Source organism: Hemiscyllium ocellatum, chromosome 4 (assembly GCF_020745735.1).
Source record: "Hemiscyllium ocellatum isolate sHemOce1 chromosome 4, sHemOce1.pat.X.cur, whole genome shotgun sequence".
NCBI lineage: Eukaryota > Metazoa > Chordata > Chondrichthyes > Orectolobiformes > Hemiscylliidae > Hemiscyllium > Hemiscyllium ocellatum.
The window spans coordinates 92,912,130-92,930,809 of NC_083404.1; positions in this window are offsets into that span (position 1 = coordinate 92,912,130).

The following is an 18,680-nucleotide window of genomic DNA, read 5'->3' on the forward strand; positions in this document are numbered from 1 at the left end:
CTGACTTAGGTTGTAAAGCATGTAAAAAGCAGTGGGTATCATAAATCTAACATCCTGTATCACAATAAACAAGTGTGGGTTAATCACATACACAAATCTCTATGCTTATTCCTGAGAGATAAATATTTCTCCTTCATGAAGTCTTTTCTTCCTGGTAATTTGGGCCAGTTGCTGTCTTTCTGTGACCATCAAGTAGATTTTATCAATTTGACAAACCCGTGTGGAAAACATAAACTGTGCAACACCTTCATTGATGCTAACAGGATGTTAAATTCATGCAGATTAACAAAGTTTTTATTTCAGGTAAAGGAAATAAAGTACCTAAATGTATTAACATTTTAAAATATTTGAAAGCAAGTTATTTTCCCACTTCCTGCTGCTATATTACGAAATAGATAAATGCTTATCTCAAAGCAGCTTCTAGCCTCTGATTAAGCAGCTTACTCAACATTAGGCATTGGCATTAAATCAGCACAAGAGTACATACACTCTGATCAAACATAGACAGTGCTTAAGTATTCCAAACAAGTACTAGGCCCCTTATCCTTTATGTTATTTTAAGCAAGGTTACTTTTTGGCTCCTGTCCTATGGGCTGAATCAAAATTTATTTGTGTTAACAGTAAACAAACAATGACTCCAGGGTGTTCTTGGTTAACCTGAGACTAGCTTATGACTCAAAACAATTTTTCTTTCTTAAGTGGTGCTTTGTATGCAGGGAAGCCATTTAGAAGCGCATGAACATTTCAATTCTCAATGCTTGTTGTTGGTATTGAGTGTTTACTCTGGAGATCCTGAAATGATCTGTAAACAGCACATTGAACCAAAAGACCATAAGATATAAAAGCAGAATTAGACTGCTCAGCCCACTGAGTCTGCTCCAAAATATGAAAATCACTGATGTGTTTCTCGATCTAATTCTCCTACCTTGTCCCCATAACTCTTGATCTCCATAACAATCAAGAACTTATCTATCTATCTATCTATCTATCTATCTACCTATCTAACTATCTATTTCTTAAATACACCCAATGACTTGGCCTTCACAGCTTTCGGCAGCAACGAGTTTCACAGTTTATCACCCACTGGCTGAAGAAATTTTCAGTTCTTAAAGGCTGTCCCTTCACTTTGAGGCTGTGCCCTCAGGTCCTAATCTCTCCTACTAGTGAAAACATCCACTCTATCCAGGCTTCTCTGTAGTCTGCAAACTTTAATGAGATTCCCCCTTATCCTTCTAAACTCCATCAAATATAAACTGAGTCCTCAACCACTCCTTATATGATAAGCTCTTCATTCCTGGAATCATTTGTGTAAGCCTCCTCTAGATCCCCTCCAATGCCAGCACATTGTCTCCTAGATACTGGGCCCAAAACTGTGCACAATGTTCCAAATGACATCTCACCAGAGCCTAATACAGCCTCTGCAGTATATCACTGCTCTTGTATTGTAGTCCTCTTGAAATGAATGTTAACACTGCATTTGTGATTCCTCAATTCTTCCCATACAGATGCTATGTTTTCTGACTCTATATCACTTGTTGTCATTGTTTTAATTTCATTTCTTACCAAAAGGGCAATCTGTCTGCTCTGGCCATCTGCCTGTCCTTTCAAGAAGAAATGTGTCCTTGGGTATTTAGTTCCCAGCCATGATCTCCGTGCATCCACATGTCTGTGATCCCCACAACTTCATACCCATTAAATTTCAATCTGTGCTACAAGCTCATTTACTTTGTTCTGTATACTACATGATTTAAGTATAGCGCCCTCAGTCCTGTGTTGACTGTCTCCCTTCTTATAGTTGTCCGTTATCTGTTGTGCCTGAAGTTAGATTCCTGATCCTTTCTGTACCCTTTGTCCTATTGCTTACTCTGGAAACTTTACCCTCTGCTGAGTACTCCCCTCTTAAACCTTTCCCATAATTTTCCGTGCAACTGAAATTACCCCCAACTCCCCACACCACCCCCCCGCCCCACCACACCCCACTATTTCTTTTAAAGCCCTGTGCACCACCCTAGTATTGATGCCAATATCCCATGAATTTGAACTCGTTTCTTCCAGAACAATCTTTGAGTCAAGGGGCAAGTGAGGACTGCAGATGCTGGAGATCAGAGTTAAGAGTGTGGTGCTAGAAAAGCACAGCCGGTCAGGCAACACCTGATCAGCAGGAGAATCAACATTTCCTGATGAAGGGTTTACGCCTGAAACATCAATTCTCCTGCTCCTTGGATACAGCCTGATCTGCTCTGCTTTTCCAGCACCTAGCTCTCAATCTTTGCGCCATTGCACTTGTTTTTTTTAATCTTGTTGACCCTGTGTCAATTTGCTTGTAGCTCAGGTAGAAATCCAGAGATTATTACCCTCTTGGTTTATTTTTCAATTTAGCCCCAAGCTGCTCATATTCCTTAGCTGTCAAAGCTAACTAAGCAGTCCATGTGGTTATAACTGGAATGCAATTAGTTTGAAAACAAAAGCAATCTATAAATACATTAAATATTTAACTCAAAAACCAATTTTTCATCTGATTATTATGCATTGTTGTAAGGCATTTTTCCAAGTCAGCATCCCATCAAAATGAGGTTGGTTGTGTATTAATTTGAAACCTGTGCAGTTCTAGGTTTAGATTTCTACTTTTCCTGGCCATTTATGCAAGAGTAACTGTATTGTGATTTTTGTTATGTAATACAAATATTTAAAAGTATACTTAAACTGTATTGGAACATATACTGACTGCATCATAAGCCTATCAATGAAATCCTGAAACTGCAAATGAATCACCAAAATGCCACTTAGTTTCATAAAGATTTTATGCTAAAAACCATTTGCTCAGGTACCTACCTATTAAAAACATAATTTATCAATTAAAGAATGCCACACACTGACCAGATAAACTATTATTAGTACACAAATTTGTGTAGAATTTGGGTTAGGCAATATTAAAAGTAATATTCATCTAACACTTTTAATGTAACATACCACCCCAGGTTGATTCACAAAAACATAAACCAAAAACAATGACCTATACCTCCTTGTGTACATGCAATGTGTCAAGTTTAAAATATGAAAATCTTTTCATGGCTTCATCCCTCTCTATCTTTATAATTTCCAACAACTTGATGAACCCCACATCTGCATTCATCTTATACTGGCTTCTTGAACATTCCAGATTTTAAGCCTTCAGTTCTGGAACTCTTTCTGTTAATGCCTTTGCTCTTCTAGCTCTCTTTCTTGCTTTAAGCTATTCATTGAAACCTATCTCTTGGCTCAAACTGTTGGTTAATTGCTCTAATATCTCCTTTCAAAACAAAAGATGCTGGAAATTACAGCGGGTCAGCATCCATGGAGAGAGAGAGCAAGCTAACATTTCAAGTCCAGATGACCTTTCTGTGGACTAGGCCAGACCAATCAAAACATTCTTAAGCAGGCAGCCCAGACCATAACTTCACAATTTGTTTCGATAAGCGTACACTGAAAATTACCCAGAGAAGATTAGCTAGCTTGACTACCAGGTTTTAAAACAGACAAAAATTTATTCACAAATATAACACAATGAAACACAAACAACAGAGTAAAGCACCCCTACAGAGCTCAGTCTATCCAAACTAGATGTAATTATACCATTCCGAACATGCACCATAGTCCATATAATCAAACCCCCTTCAAAAACAGTAAAAATGGAACAAGTGCTTACAGGTTGAAGTTAGAAGGGCAGAAAAAGAGAGAGTCTGTTACCACACAGCTAAACTCCTAACTAGTTCTGGACTGAATTGGTCAGTTAGAGAGCTGACCACTCCCCTTTCACGATACTGGTCACTTCTAAAACATGACCACTTTGGGCTGAAGTCTCATCTGTTTACATGTAAACAAAAAGACCTCTCAAAACCCTTTAATCCCTGTACCAAACAAGTCTAATCAGAATGGGAGCTGTTCAGGACCCTTCTGAGAAAAAAACAAGGACACAGTATCCTTGAGAAAAGGAACAGCTTTTAGAAAAAAAGGGACCAGCTTTGTGATACCTCCCCCCTTAAAGAAATGAGCCATCAATACCAAAAGATGGCTTCATTTTTAAAATCTTTCAAAAACAAACTGGTTAGTAGTCTAAAACACACATATACACTATGCTAACTATACACATGCAAACATGCACACCCACATGCAAATTCAGGCCATGACACACCCCTGCCCCCAAACACCTCTGTATCTCATTCGAGTCTCGATAACGCATCGACAATCACATTTTCATGACCTGCCACATGCAGAATTATCAAATTGAATGGCTACAACAATAAGCTCCATCTAAACAGTCTGGCATTTTTGTTCTTAAATTTTTTCACAAATATCAATTGGTTATGATCAATGTATAAGATTGTCCCAGATGCATTGCTGGTAATACAAACACTGACATGTTGTAATGCCAACACCAAGCTTAAAGTCTCTTTCCTGACCACTGAACATTTCTGTTGATGAATGTTCAACTTCCTGGAAAAGTATCCAATCGGTCTTTCTATCTCCTCATCATTCTCCTGCAGGAGCATGTCACCTCAACCCACATCACTCGCATCAATAGCCACCTTGAAAGGCTTCGTGTAATCTGGTGCGGTAATGCTGGGGCAGTGGCTAACACAGTTTTAAGGCTGTCAAATGCCTTTGTAAACTTCTTGCCCTTTGTTAATAATTTGATAGGTGGAGCAGACACACTGCTAAAGTTCGACACACAGTTGGTAAAATCCACTCAATCTCAGGAACCCTAGTACTGCTTTTCTCATCCATGGTGTGGGAAATTCCCCAATCACTTTTGTTTTCACATCCTGTGGGGCTATTTGTCCATGTCCAATAACATGGCCCAGGAAGATGACTTGGGCTTTGGCAAGCTCACTTTTAGCTAAGTTTACCACCAAGCCTGCCTTCTGAAGTTGATCGAATAAGTCCGATAAATGCTGCAAATGTTCCTTCCATGAGTGACTAAAAACCAACAGGTCATCCCTGTAAACAACACAATTGGGTAACCCAGCAATGACCATATTAGTCTATCTCTGAAATGTGGCTGGAGTATTTTTCATACCAAATGGCATGACTTTGAACTGATATAGTCCATTTGGTGTTAACGAAAGCCGAAATTGCCTTTGTTCTCTCTGACAGAGGTACTTGCCAGTAGCCTCTGAGCAAGTCCAACTTCGAAATGTAAGTTGCTAGTCCCACTTTTCTCGACACACCCCTCTGACCGTGGAATTGGATATGCATCAGTCTTTGCCTCATTTTCCACCTTGGAACACTTCAACCCTAGGGCATCAACATGGACTTCATCAGTTTCCTCATTTTCCCTCCCTCCACCTTACCCCAGTTCCAACCTTCCAGCTCAGCACTGTCCTCATGACCTGTCCTACTGGCCAATTTCCCTCTCTACCTTTCCTCTCCACCCTACCCCTCTGACCTATCACCTCCATCCCCACCCTCATTCACCTATTGTACTCTTGGCTATCTTCCCCCACCCTCCTCTCTGACCTATTACCTCCATCCCCACCCCCATTCATCTTTTGTACTCTTTACTAACTTCTCCCCAGGCCCCCTCCCCCCATTTATCTCTCCACCCTAGAGGCTTCCTGACTCTACTCCTGATGAAGGGCTTTTGCCCAAAACATCGATTTTCCTTCACCTCGGATGCTGCCTGGCCCGCTGTGTTTTTCCAGCACCACTCTGATCCAAACTATGCATCAGTCTTTGTAATGGCGTTGACTTTGCAATAGTCCAACATAACCGTTGGGTACCATCAGGTTTTGGCAGCGTGACTATGGTTGAGCTCCAATCAATGCAACTTACTTCATTTATGCCATCTTGGAGCATGCACTCTATCTCCTTCTGAACCTGTGCTAATTTTAGAGGGTTATGCCTATAAGGATGTTGCTTAATCAGAACAGCATTGCCTATATCTACGTCATGCACAAGTAGGTTAGTACTTCCCAGTTTACTCCTGCATATCTCCCTAAGTGAAAGTAATAACTCTTTCAGGTAATTTCAATTTTCTTGCGGAAGGTAACTCAAAAAATTATTCCAGTTTTTGACAACTTCCTCATTGTCCAATTTGATTTGAGGAATGTCCAATTCAGAATCCTCTGAACTTGGTTCTTCCTTCTGTGCTGTAATCATTACCACCTCCCCCTCTTGCTTTCCTTCCCGATCAAAATACCTTTTGTGCATATGCACATGAGATTTCTTCCTGTCTGGAGTCTTTATCAAGTAGTTCACCTCACTCAATTTCCTCTCGATTTGATACAATCCACTAACCCTTACTTTTAAAGGCTCACCTGTTAGTGGAAGTAACACCAATCCTTATCCCCAATTGCAAAATTGCGAATTTGTGATTTTTTATCCACTTCCTGTTTCATCATATGCTGTGATACCTTTAATGCTGTTGAGCCAACTCTCCAGCTCTATTTAATCATTTTCTAAAATTTGATACATAGTCCAAATGCATGGTCTCTGACTTCTGACTTATTACTTTCTCCTTAATCAATTTTAATGGTCCTCTTACTTCATGCCCAAAAATTAATTCAAATGGACTGAATTTAGTTGATTCATTCAGTGCATCTCTGATCACAAGAAGTGCAAACAAAACTCCTTTATCCCGGTCATCTGGATAATCCTGACCATAAGCCCTCAACATGGTCTTTAGTGTTTGATGCCATCTCTCTAGCACTCACTGTGATACGCAGTAGATTTGAATTGCTTTATTTCCAAGTTATCCATAACCTCCTTGAATAGTTGGATATGAACTTTGATTCTTGATCTGACTGGATCTCTATTGATAGTCCATTTTAAAAAATTTAAGTAATTCTTCTACAACCCTTTTAGGTGTGATGTTGTATAAGCCGCTGCAAAGACGATTGATGATGGTAGAGCAGTAGATGTGATCTACATGGACAAGGGTCCCCGTGGGAGACTGGTGAGCAAGGTTAGATCTCACGGAATACAGGGAGAACTCACCATTTGGATACAGAACTGGTTCAAAAGTAGAAGACAGAGGGTAGTGGTGGAGGGTTGCTTTTCAGACTGGAAGCCTGTGACCAGTGAAATGCCACAAGGATTGGTATTGGGTCCTCTGCTTTTCATCATACGTGCATAAGAAGTATAGTTAGTACGTTTGCCGATGACACCAAAATTGGAGGTGTAGTGGACAGTGAAGAAGGTTACCTCAGATTACAACAGGATTTTGATCAGATGGCCAATGGGCTAAGAAGTGCCAAATTGAGTTTAATTTAGATAAATGTGAGGTGTTGAATTTTGGGAAAGGAAATCTTAGCAGGACTAATGCACATAATGGTAACATCCTAGGGAGTGTTGCTGAACAAAGAGACTTTGGAGTGCAGGTTCATAGTTCCTTGAAAATGGCGTCACAGTAGATAAGATAGTGAAGAAGGTATTTGGTATGCTTTCCTTTATTGGTCAAAGTACTGACTACAGGAGTTGTGAGTCATGTTGCGGCTGTATAGGACATTTGTTGGGCCATTGTTGGAATATTGCGTGCAATTCTGGTCTCCTTCCTTTCGGAAGGATGTTGTGAAATGTGAAAGGGTTCAGAAAAGATTTACAAGAATGTTGCCAGGGTTGGAGGATTTGAACTATATGGAAAGGTTGAATAGGCCACGGCTGTTTTCCCTGGAGTATCGGAGGCTGAGGGGTGACCTTATAGAGGTTTATAAAATTATGAAGGGCATGGATAGGGAAAATAGACAAGGTCTTTTCACTGGGGTGGGGGAGTCCAGAACTAGAGAACATAGATTTAGGGTGAGAGGGGAATAATATAAAAGAGACCAAAGGGGCAACTTTTTCACTTAGGGGTGGTACATGTATGGAAGAGCTGCCAGAGGAAGTGGTGGAGGCTAGTACAATTGCAATATTTAAAAGGCATCTGGATGGGTATATGAATAGGACGGGTTTGGAGGGATATGGACCAGGTGATGGCAGATGGGACTAGATTGGGTTGGGATATCTGGTTGGCATGGATGGGTTGGATTGAAGGGTCTGTTTCTGTGCTATACATTTCCATGACTCTATGATACATCCATTATTGTTGACAAATACTTATTTCCAATTTTTCTTTGAGCTAGGGGAACTACACAATGAATCAAGGCTCTTGTGAAAGGTTCCTCAAATTCTGGAATGAATATGAAAGGTGCAAGTTCTGTTACTGCCTATCTGGCAAAATTCAACTACATCAGTAGTGCAAGCCAGTAAAAATATCTTTGTATTTTAGCCTGTGTTTTCCTCACCCCTAAATGACCTTCAAGTGTTAGCTTATGCGCCACTTGCAGCATCTCCTTTCTATCCCCTACTCAAAAACGATTTGATGAATCTCTGCCCATTACTCATCTATTTGAATGTGTGATGGTCTCCATTTGCTCATTAAGACATCATTTGTTAAGTAATAACACACAGGGATGCATCCATTCTCCTCTGTTTATGCCTTTTGATACAACTGTTTTAAGTTCTCATCTTTCTGCTGTAACTTAATAAGCATAGCAGAGCTAAAGATACTTGCATTTTTATTTAGTTGCTCCTACTCTATCCCACTGATTTAATTTTTTAAAAGTCCCTGATAAAGCTATATCAGTTTCCTTTTGATCTCTCCTGCTTCAACTTGTGCCTCTGCGATCTTGTGATCACACAATCTGGGAAAATTCCTGGATAAACATCAATAATTTTTTCAGTTGCCTGCATCTCCACTGGCTTTTCAACTAGAATAGACAGCACACCTACTGGTGAATCAGCTATGTCATTTTCAAGGACAAATTGTATTCCTGGATCTGAGAGTTTGTCCAGTACTCCTACCACAAATTCTCTAATCTTCTTTGGACTCTCTAGCCTCAATTTACATAATTGAACACTTTTTGTCTCACCATGAAATCCTGTTACCAGTACCTTTTCTGGCAATATTCCTTCAGCAGTACATATCTCCTCATCCTTCAACATTACTGACTGAGAGGATCCTGTGTCCCTTAAGATTGTAACCTCTTTATCTGCTACTCCTGGCCTATGTGAAAAGACTTTACCCTTGCATGTATATTTTTTAAGCAGATCTGGCTCTTCCTCCTGAATCAACCTTTGATCATCTTGTACACTTTGAAGCAGTTGTCTAATTCTCCTTGTATGTTTTGTTACTATTCAAACAATGCTTCCAGGTCTGTCTGGTTTTCCTACATCTGGCTTTCTCCTAGGCCACCAACACTGTGATTTTATGTGGCCCACTTTATTACAATGAAAACACTGGAGCTTTTTAACTTCATTGTCCTCCACAAGGGTTTCTTTTTTATCCTGTGGTAAGTTGTCCTTATGATCTTCACCTTTCCCTTTCCATGTGATGATTTCTCTTTGACCCAGCTTCTATCCCTCATTGACTGAAAATGATTCTGGAAGCCAAACCGAGTTTTATGGACCAGCTCAAAATCATCAGCCACTTCAGCTGCTAACCTTGCTGTTTTAGCCCTCTGCTCTTCCACATGAGTTCACACTATTTCAGGCAGTGAATTTTTGGATTCCTCCAAAATAATTACCTCTCTAAGGGCATCATAGGTTTGCTCGATTTTTAAAGCTCTTATCCATCTATCGAAATTACTCTGTTTGATCCTTTCAAACTCAATATAGGTTTGACCAGAGTCCCTCCTTAGATTCCTGAAACATTATCTGTAGGCTTCTCATATGCACTTAAAATGTGGGCGGCACGGTGGCACAGTGGTTAGCACTGCTGCCTCACAATGCCTGAGACCTGGGTTCAATTCCCGACTCAGGCGACAGACTGTGTGGAGTTTGCACGTTCTCCCCGTGTCTGCGTGGGTTTCCTCCGGTTTCCTCCCACAGTCCAAAGATGTGCGGGTCAGGTGAATTGGCCATGCTAAATTGCCCGTAGTGTTAGGTAAGGGGTAAATGTAGGGGTATGGGTGGGTTGCGCTTTGGCGGGTCGGTGTGCACTTGATGGGCTGAAGGGCCTGTTTCCACACTGTAAGTAATCTAATCTAAAAAAAAATGGCTTTTTTTCACCTCCTCATACTCCCTAAATTATTATTGGGATGCAAATACCTCACTAGCCCTACCTACAAGTTTCATTTGGATCAACAAAAACCACATTGACACTGGCCACTGCATTTGTTTAGCCACCTTTTCAAATGAGATGAAAAAGGCTTCGACATCCTTCCCATCAAATTTAGGCAATGCTTGAACATTCTGAAACAGTTTCTCACTGGGCTTCTGACTACCAGGGGCTAGCTCCTCCTCACTCAGCCTACCTTCAGCCTTTATCTCCAGTCTTTTAAGCTGACTTTCTTTTTTAAGTGTCAATTTTTGAAGTTCATAAGCTCTCTCTTCTCCTGGTGTCTCTTTTCTTCTCTCTTCTGCTGCCCTCTCTTTTATCATCTCCTCTGCTTTTCATCGTAACTCAAACTGTTTCATTTCTGCTGCCCTTTCCTTATCTCTCGCTTTTAAATCAGGCTGCTTCATTTGCAATTGAATTCTTGCCATCTCCGTAGATTCTGATGTTTTCTCCAGCGTGAGCTACTGCTGTAATTATCTCTCCTTTCCTCACAGAAGCAGGCAGGTCCAATCCCAGCTGGACGACTAATTCCTGCAGCTGGTTTTATTCACCTTTTCTTCCAAAGTCACGGCATCCACTTCCAGAAAACTTTTGGCAACTGAAAGAGCCATTATTATCCCAAGCTTTGTCTACCCAATCAAATCAAAACCCAAAATAAAGACACTAGCACCTACCACTCGCTGTTTAAAATCCTGCAAAGAGCCCACAATTTGTTATGGACGAGGCCAGACCACTCAAAACATTCTGAAGCAGGGGGGCAGCCCAGAACATAATTTGGCAATTTGTTTCGGTAAGTGTACAATGAAAATTACCCAGAGTAAGTTAGTTAGCTTGACAACCAGGTTTTAAAACAGACAAAAGTTTATTCACAACATTACACAATAAAAGACAAACAACAGAATAAAGAACCCCTACAGAACTTAATCTATCCAAACCAGACTTAATTATGCTGCTCCGAATATACACAACAGTCACAATCAAATCCCCTTAAAAATAGTAAAAATGGAACAAATGCTGATAGGTTGAACTTAGAAGGACAGAAGGAGAGAGAGAGAGAGAGAGAGAGAGAGAGACTGTTTCCACGTAGCTGAACTCCTAACTAATTCTGGACTGAACTGGTCAGCTGGAGAGCTGACCACTCCCCTTTCATGATGCAGGTCATTTCTAAAACATGACCACTTTGGGCTGAAGTCTCATCTGTTTACAATATCCTTTAAACTCTGTACCAAACTAGTCTAATCAGAACTGGGAGCTTTTATGACCCCTCTGAAAAAAACCAAGGACACAATATCCTTGAGAAAAGGAAAAGCTTTTAGAAAAAAAGGGACCAACTTTGTGGCCCTCTTCAACAGAGCAGGTAACTACAGACTTGTTCATTTACTTACAGTAGAAAGGAAAATGGTAGGATCTATTCTAAAGGATGAGTTAACTGAAAATTTAGAAAGGAATGGTAAAACTCCATAGATTCAACATGGCATAATTTGTAAGGGAATTCATGTTTGAAAATTTGAAGTGTTTTGCAGGTATAAATTGTAATATAGATGAAGAACCAATTATTGACTGATTAACATAGATTATTAATTAACACAGATGATTAATTAATAAACAAAAGGTAGACATTGTGGGCAGGTGATGTGCTGTGACTGAAGCATGTAGGGGCGTCTGGATGTCAGTGTATTCCAGGGAAAGGACATCTGCAGTAACTATTTACAGCTGCAGAAAATTCAGCTCAGAGTTATTGAGCTAGACGCTGAGCTGCAGCCATTCCAGAATATCAGGGAGGGGGTGGTTAGCGAGGCACTTTATTCCAGGAGATGGTCACATGCCTCAGGCTTCTGATTTGGTTAATGTTCAGGGACCGGAGGATGCGATTGCAAATGAGGAAGGTCAGGGAATGCAGGCAACATGAGCACAGGAGCATTAGCTTATCTAATTTTCCTATAGGTTTGAGGATCTTTCACATTGTTTAGTTCAGAGTGAGGACCGCAGGATGGATGAACTAACTGATGGTACAGGAAGGCATTCAAGAGGTCGGGGTAAGAAGGAGTATTGTGTTAGCAAGGGACAATAATTTAAGAGTATTGACACAGTGAAGAGAGCAAATCCAGATGGTTGTGTTGTTTGTTCAATACCCAGGTTCAGGATTCCTGCTCTGGGCTGGAGAAGAACTTGTAGTGATAAGAGGAGGATCCAATATTCACATCAGCACCAATAACCTAAGTCAACTAGGAAACAGGTTCTGCTGAGACACATGTGATATTATAATTATAAAGTTATAGTGTGAAGCTGAATTATAAAGCAAAACCTCAAAGCTAATTATCTGTGGATTACTATCTCAGTCACATGAAAGCTGTTAAAGACTTCAGACTTACATGATTATAGCAGTCATAGCAAATTAATTGACAACACACATTAAAGTGAAGAAATATGCCCTGATAGTCATTATGGATACTTGGATCATGAAAGGGGGGTGGTCAGCTCTCCAGCTGACCCGTTCAGTCCAGAATTAGTTAGGAGCTCAGCTGCATTGAAATGCTCTCTCTCCCTCTCTCTCCCCTTCTGCCCTTCTAAGTTCAACCTATAAGCATTTGTTCCATTTTTACTGTTTTTTAAGGGGGTTTGATTATTGGGACTGTTGTGTATATTCAGAACAACATAATTAAGTCTGGTTTGGAAGGATTAAGTTCTGTAGGGGTTCTTTATTCTGTTGTTTGTGTTTCATTGTGTAATTTTGTGAATAAGTTTTAAAACCTGGTCATCAAGCTAACTAACTTATTCCAGGTAATTTTCATTGTGCACTTACCAAAACAAATTGCCAAATTATGATCTGGGCTGCCTGCTTCAGAATGTTTTGAGTGGTCTGGCCTAGTCCATAACAAATTGTGGGCTCTTTGCAGGATTTTAAACAGCGAGTGGTAGGTGCTAGTGTCTTTATTTTGGGTGCTGGTTTGATTGGGTAGATAAAGCTTGGGGTGACAAGGAATCGTTTCTGATATTGAGGGATAAATGGCATTCAAGAAGAATAGCAAGTTAGGAAAAGGCAGATGGTTAGTATAACTATTTGATAATTAGGTGGACAGTGTAGAACTTCAAAATGCCACACTTCAGGACAGATGGAAGTGGATCCTGATTTGAGAAAGTGAAGGAGAGGTTCACAAGAATTATTACAGGGAAGGGAAACTTCAACAATGAGGTTAGGTTGGAAAAGTTGGGATTATTTTCATGGAGAGAAGGCGAACAAGAATTTCTGGAAGAAAAGCAGCAGTTTTGGCAGCATCCGAGAAAAGAAAGTAGAGTTAATGTTTTGGGTCTGATGACCTTTCTTCAGAACTATCTCTTACAGGTACACCCAACCTGTAGAAGTTCTGCCCCTCTCTCCAACAGTTCTGTAGAAGGGTCATTAGACCAGAAATGTTAACTCTGTTTTCATTTCAGATTTCCAATATCCACAGTTCTTTGCTTTAATTTAAGGCTAAGAGGAGATTTCTCTGTATTTTTCAAAGCTATAAAACGTCTCAACAAAGTAGGAAGGGAGAACTTGCTCACACTCACAAAATGATCAGTAAAGAGAGTGCACTGATTTAAAGTAACTTACCAAAAGAAGAAAAACAATTTCACACAGCAAGTAGATAGGACCCAAAAACAGGGTGGAGACAGAGTCAATCAAAACATTCAAGGGGGCATTAGATCATTGTTTGAATAGAAGTTATATACAGGGTTACAGGGAAAGGGTAAGACAATGGCAGTAAGTTGTATTGTTCATTTGGAGAGCTAGTGCACATACAATAGGTTGAATGGCTTCCTTCTGTAACATTAGAAATCTGTGATTTTTGTGAATGTCTGTCAGGACATGAGGGTCTCCGAGCTAACTGGTAACAGAAATAAGTACAACACAATTGCAGGGCACAAACACTTCCTCATGTAGACTTTATGTCACCAGCCACTGAAATATGATGATCTGGATAATGATGACTTACAATCCCTTCACTTTGATCATTCTAATTTAGGTCCTATAAGTGTCCTTCAGGACCTGGTCCGAGAGGATGATGGAAACCCTTCAGAAGATATCACACACTGTAAGGAATATCTGTCACAGCACAATGCACTCCTTTCAGCAGCTCAGCATCCCTCACTGTGTTCACGTTTTGTGTATTTTTTGACTTTTAGAATCAACTGTTGGTAATGATTCTGCTGTTCCTGTTAAAACACTTGTAGATATTCATTTTGGGCTGAATTTTTCCAGAAACTAACTATAGCAAACTTTGTTTTAACTGGCATCTCATGAACCAACACTCTCAATAAGTCATCAGAAGTTATGTATTTGAAATACCAGAAGGTTATTGTGTTATTGTGATCTCCATGCCATTTGAGTAATCAGTTAAGGGTGCGAGTGAGAAGGCTCTCTGCTGGTACATTTTATTTAAGGCAAAGTTGCATTATTATTTAAGTGATATATGCTGTAAATGAAGCATATGCCCCTTGCATTATGTTTCTATTACTTAACGTGTGTTTTTGCATTGTCAACCAGAATATTTGACCAATGGATGCACTCCTGGTCCCATAGGTACTGGTTAATAAAACATTTGCTGCACTTCTTACTCTTTTCCGTGGCTCATCTCATTAGTTATGCACCACATCTCTATGGCAGCCCACTCATGCTATCATCCTCTCACCAGAGATAGAGTAAGTGCCCTTACTGAGGCCTCCTGTGATTCTGAGAGGCAGCACCACTCTTAAACTCAGTTGTGCACCAACTCAAGATCTGTTAGTCTGGAGCTGACTAGAATGTCCTAATTGACTCTGCCTTCACCACATTTCTGGGCTCTGCGTACTCTCTGTATGGAATTATGTTTTTCTTCTTTTGTTAATTGCTTTAAATCAGTGCATTTTCTTTCTTGATTGTTTTTAGAGTGGGGATAAGTTCTCCTTATGTACTCTGTTCAGACTCTTCATGGTACCTGTGAATTGCCTAATGATGGTAGAACAAGTAACTTAGCTGGATGTTTAGCCAGCAGGGACTTGGAGATACTCTTAGACAGCCTAGTACTGGGCAGTGTTATCCTCTTGCCTCAGGAACCGAAAGAGACTATGCCATTAGACCCTGGGAGCCTTGTCCAAAGTTTCCACAATGTCCACATTCCACAGAAATGCTGGTCAATGCTGAAAGACTGTCAATGACCTTCTATTGCTCTGTAAAGGGAAATGCCTCACTCTCTCAGAACACTTCACCAGAACTAACAGCTGTGCTTCCTGCTTTCATTTTACCCCAATCCCATCCTTTGTCTCCTTCCTGGAGAAAACAGCCCACAGTAGGGCTGAAAGAGCCAAGACTGTTGATGATTACAATGTCAGCCCCAAAAGACATCACTGCCAAGGAAGAAACCACAGATCCTTCAGATATGTCTGTCTCCTGATCACACACCATCTCAGGGGCTGACACCTCAAAGGGCATTCCATATGGATTAGATATATGCACATACCCTGGTGTGTATCTCACTGCCAAATCTCTGCTTTGGGCTACTGACTCTCAAGATGATTGCTGCAGACCAGGCAAATGCGCAGTCACATACAGGGAGTGGACCCAGGATATCAGCTACTAAGAACTGCATTCATAGGAGTAGCCAGGACATTTGTTGGAGGTAAACTGACCTGAAGTTTGGAGGGGTTGAGGAAGTTAGAAAGCCACAAAGGGATCAGTTCCATTTTTACTTCTTATTCCTGACATACTGGAAACTCAAGGGTTAAACGTTCCGCTGCTAAAAGGAATCATTGCAGTATCAATTGCATGCCTATCCTCTTACAAAATGAAGCAGGACATCACAGTGGACGAGGTGAGGGTGAGGGGGTGGGCAGTGGTTAGTGGTGACTGACTGACTCTCAGAGAACTGAATCCTCTGGTGCCATACATGTGGATTCTACTTGTAGCCTCAGGCAAAGGTATTTGTCCTCCCTGGACAAGGCTGATAGCCTTGGCCATAATCCTATTAACTGTCTCCAGCTCCCATTATCATGTTTCCCCTTCCTATTGACATAGGTATGTAAATCCAACAATGCGAATAAGCAAAATCCTTCTGTTTAAATCTCTTACCAACAACATGTGATTATGAAGAAGCCAATAGCTAGTCCCTGTAATCCATCCACTAGTTATCACAGGACATCGGCAATCACCGGGCAATGTAAAATTATAATTACCTATCTCAAGCAATATAATGACAATCAACCATGTAACTTACAGACCTTTTGTATCATTCTGATAAAAATACTAGGAGAAAATGAGGACTGCAGATGCTAGAGATCAGAGCTGAAAAATGTGTTGCTGGAAAAGTGCAGCAGATCAGAGCAGCATCCAAGGAGCAGGAGAATTGCCGTTTCGGGCATAAGCCCTTCTTCAGGAATACTGCCTTGTATGAAGAACAGAGATTCGTGGAGAAGTGTCACCATAAGTAGACGCACAACTATGTTTGGTGACATTGAGAATCTCTCGCCAGCTGTCTGATAAGAAAGCATCCACCATTGTACAGAAACTTATGTCATCCAGATTTGTGGAACAAAATATGCATCAACAGGGTCTGCCAATGCTCTTTATGCACTGCTGCCTTTGTCATACAAACACCCAAGTGCTTCCATGGACAGTTGGTAGTTGCTATAGAAAGCCAGGTTCAGGTCACTCAGAGTCTACACACAGTCCTGCACTCGATTGCTCAGCATCAACCTGTGGGAGTACAAGCCAAAGAGGATGAGCCTGTGTCTGGGCAGGACACACTCGACATAGCTGGTGCCTCGTGGCACAAATGTTCCTGGAGTCACCAATCAAAGCCCTAAGGTCAACAGGCTCCACTACAGGATAGGCTGCACCCACACTTCAGCTACAGATCCCACAACTGCACCTATAAATAGTCAAACATAGAAACATAAAAACTAGGAGCATGAAGAAACCATTCAACCATTGGAGCCTGCACCACCATTGAATATGCTCATGGCTGATTCTCTGTCTCAATGTCATATCACTGGATGCCTTTGGTGTTTTAAAGTGATCTTAATGAAATGTCAAAATCTTGGTGAGGCTTAAGAGTGCAGATGGAATGTTTGCCCATGTGGGAGCATCTAGAGCCAGAGGACATAATTTTAGAATAGAAGTATTCTGCTGAGAGCATTGGCACAGAGTGGTAATGTCATAAGGACATGGATAAGAAATTTTAATTTAAGGCAGTGAGAAATCTAGAGTAAATGGAGATCAAAGGTACAAAGTAAAAGAGGAATTTGTATTATCCTTTGTGCAGGTGACCTTATGTGGTGTGGTATGTATCACCTGGATACTGAAGAGATCCATTTCTACATCATCCCAAATACGCCCATTAGATGCTTTGGAAAACAGCACACTAATGAGGATCATGTCATGGAGCAATACCTATATTCTCATCGCTGGTGCAAACCCTTTGTTCAAATTACAGACTGACACAGAATAGTGCAAGCATCAAAGTCCCTATTTTCAATTCTCAAGGGAATATTGTGATGGACAACAAATGCTGGCACTGCCCTTGGACTGCATAATAAAATTAAACACTCTTCCCTACAAATCTAGAAAATAAATTTTCAGAACACCACAAATATCATTCTATTATATGTGTCCTGTATACACTCATGTATGTGCTTAAATCTGTTTTGTGCAACAGAGAGAAAAAAAATTCTAATCACACAAACAAGAATAGACAGTAGCCAGGAGGAATATGATTATGATATGGTCAACCAGGCATTCAGGTGAGGCTAGAAACCATTTCAGCGCTGCTCTTGTAGCTTATGTTGTGATTGGAGTGCCTCTGTTACATTATCTCCTTGAAATTGCATCCTGATATCCATTATGCTATGATGAATCGCAGTGAAGAGCTATAAAACCACATCATTAGCACAAGATAAACTGAGATCTTAAGTGATACGTGACTATTATTTTTATCCGTTTCTATTTCACCAAATTGGTGGAGAAAACATTAAGTTTAAATTTGCCCAATGTCACCCAATACTTGCATTTAGATGTAATACTTTATCAAAAGAAACATCTGAAGCTTCAAAGAATGAATTATGTTTGAAATACAGTGACTAGAGTTAGGTTGGCAAACACAGCAGCTATTTTGTACCTACAAATCGACAATATGATGAATTACTGAATTGATCTATTTTGAAGGTGTTTGAGATAGAAACATTGACCAGGATGCTGGCAGAACTCCCTATTTTTCTTTTACTAATGCTTTAGAATCTTTAGTGTACATTTCAACATGGGAACAAATAAGACCAAATTTAATTTAAGATACAATGTTTCCCTTCTGTACCAATGCAATATTCCTTCAGTATGGCATTGGAGTATCAGTCTAGAAGATTAGTTTAACTTCTTGGAAAAGTCTTACACTTCCATTGGAAGTAATTGTGGTCATATGAAGTTTTGCTATTTTATTCTTTTTTTTGACTTTACCTTATAATGATGAAAATGTTAGAACTCCAACTTATGATGCCATGGAGCTGCAAGATGTGAGTGAAGCCAGAGATGTCCATAAGATGAGTTGATGATTTCAGTTTTCCTTGAGTAATTTTGGTCACCAATGATGGACAGGCA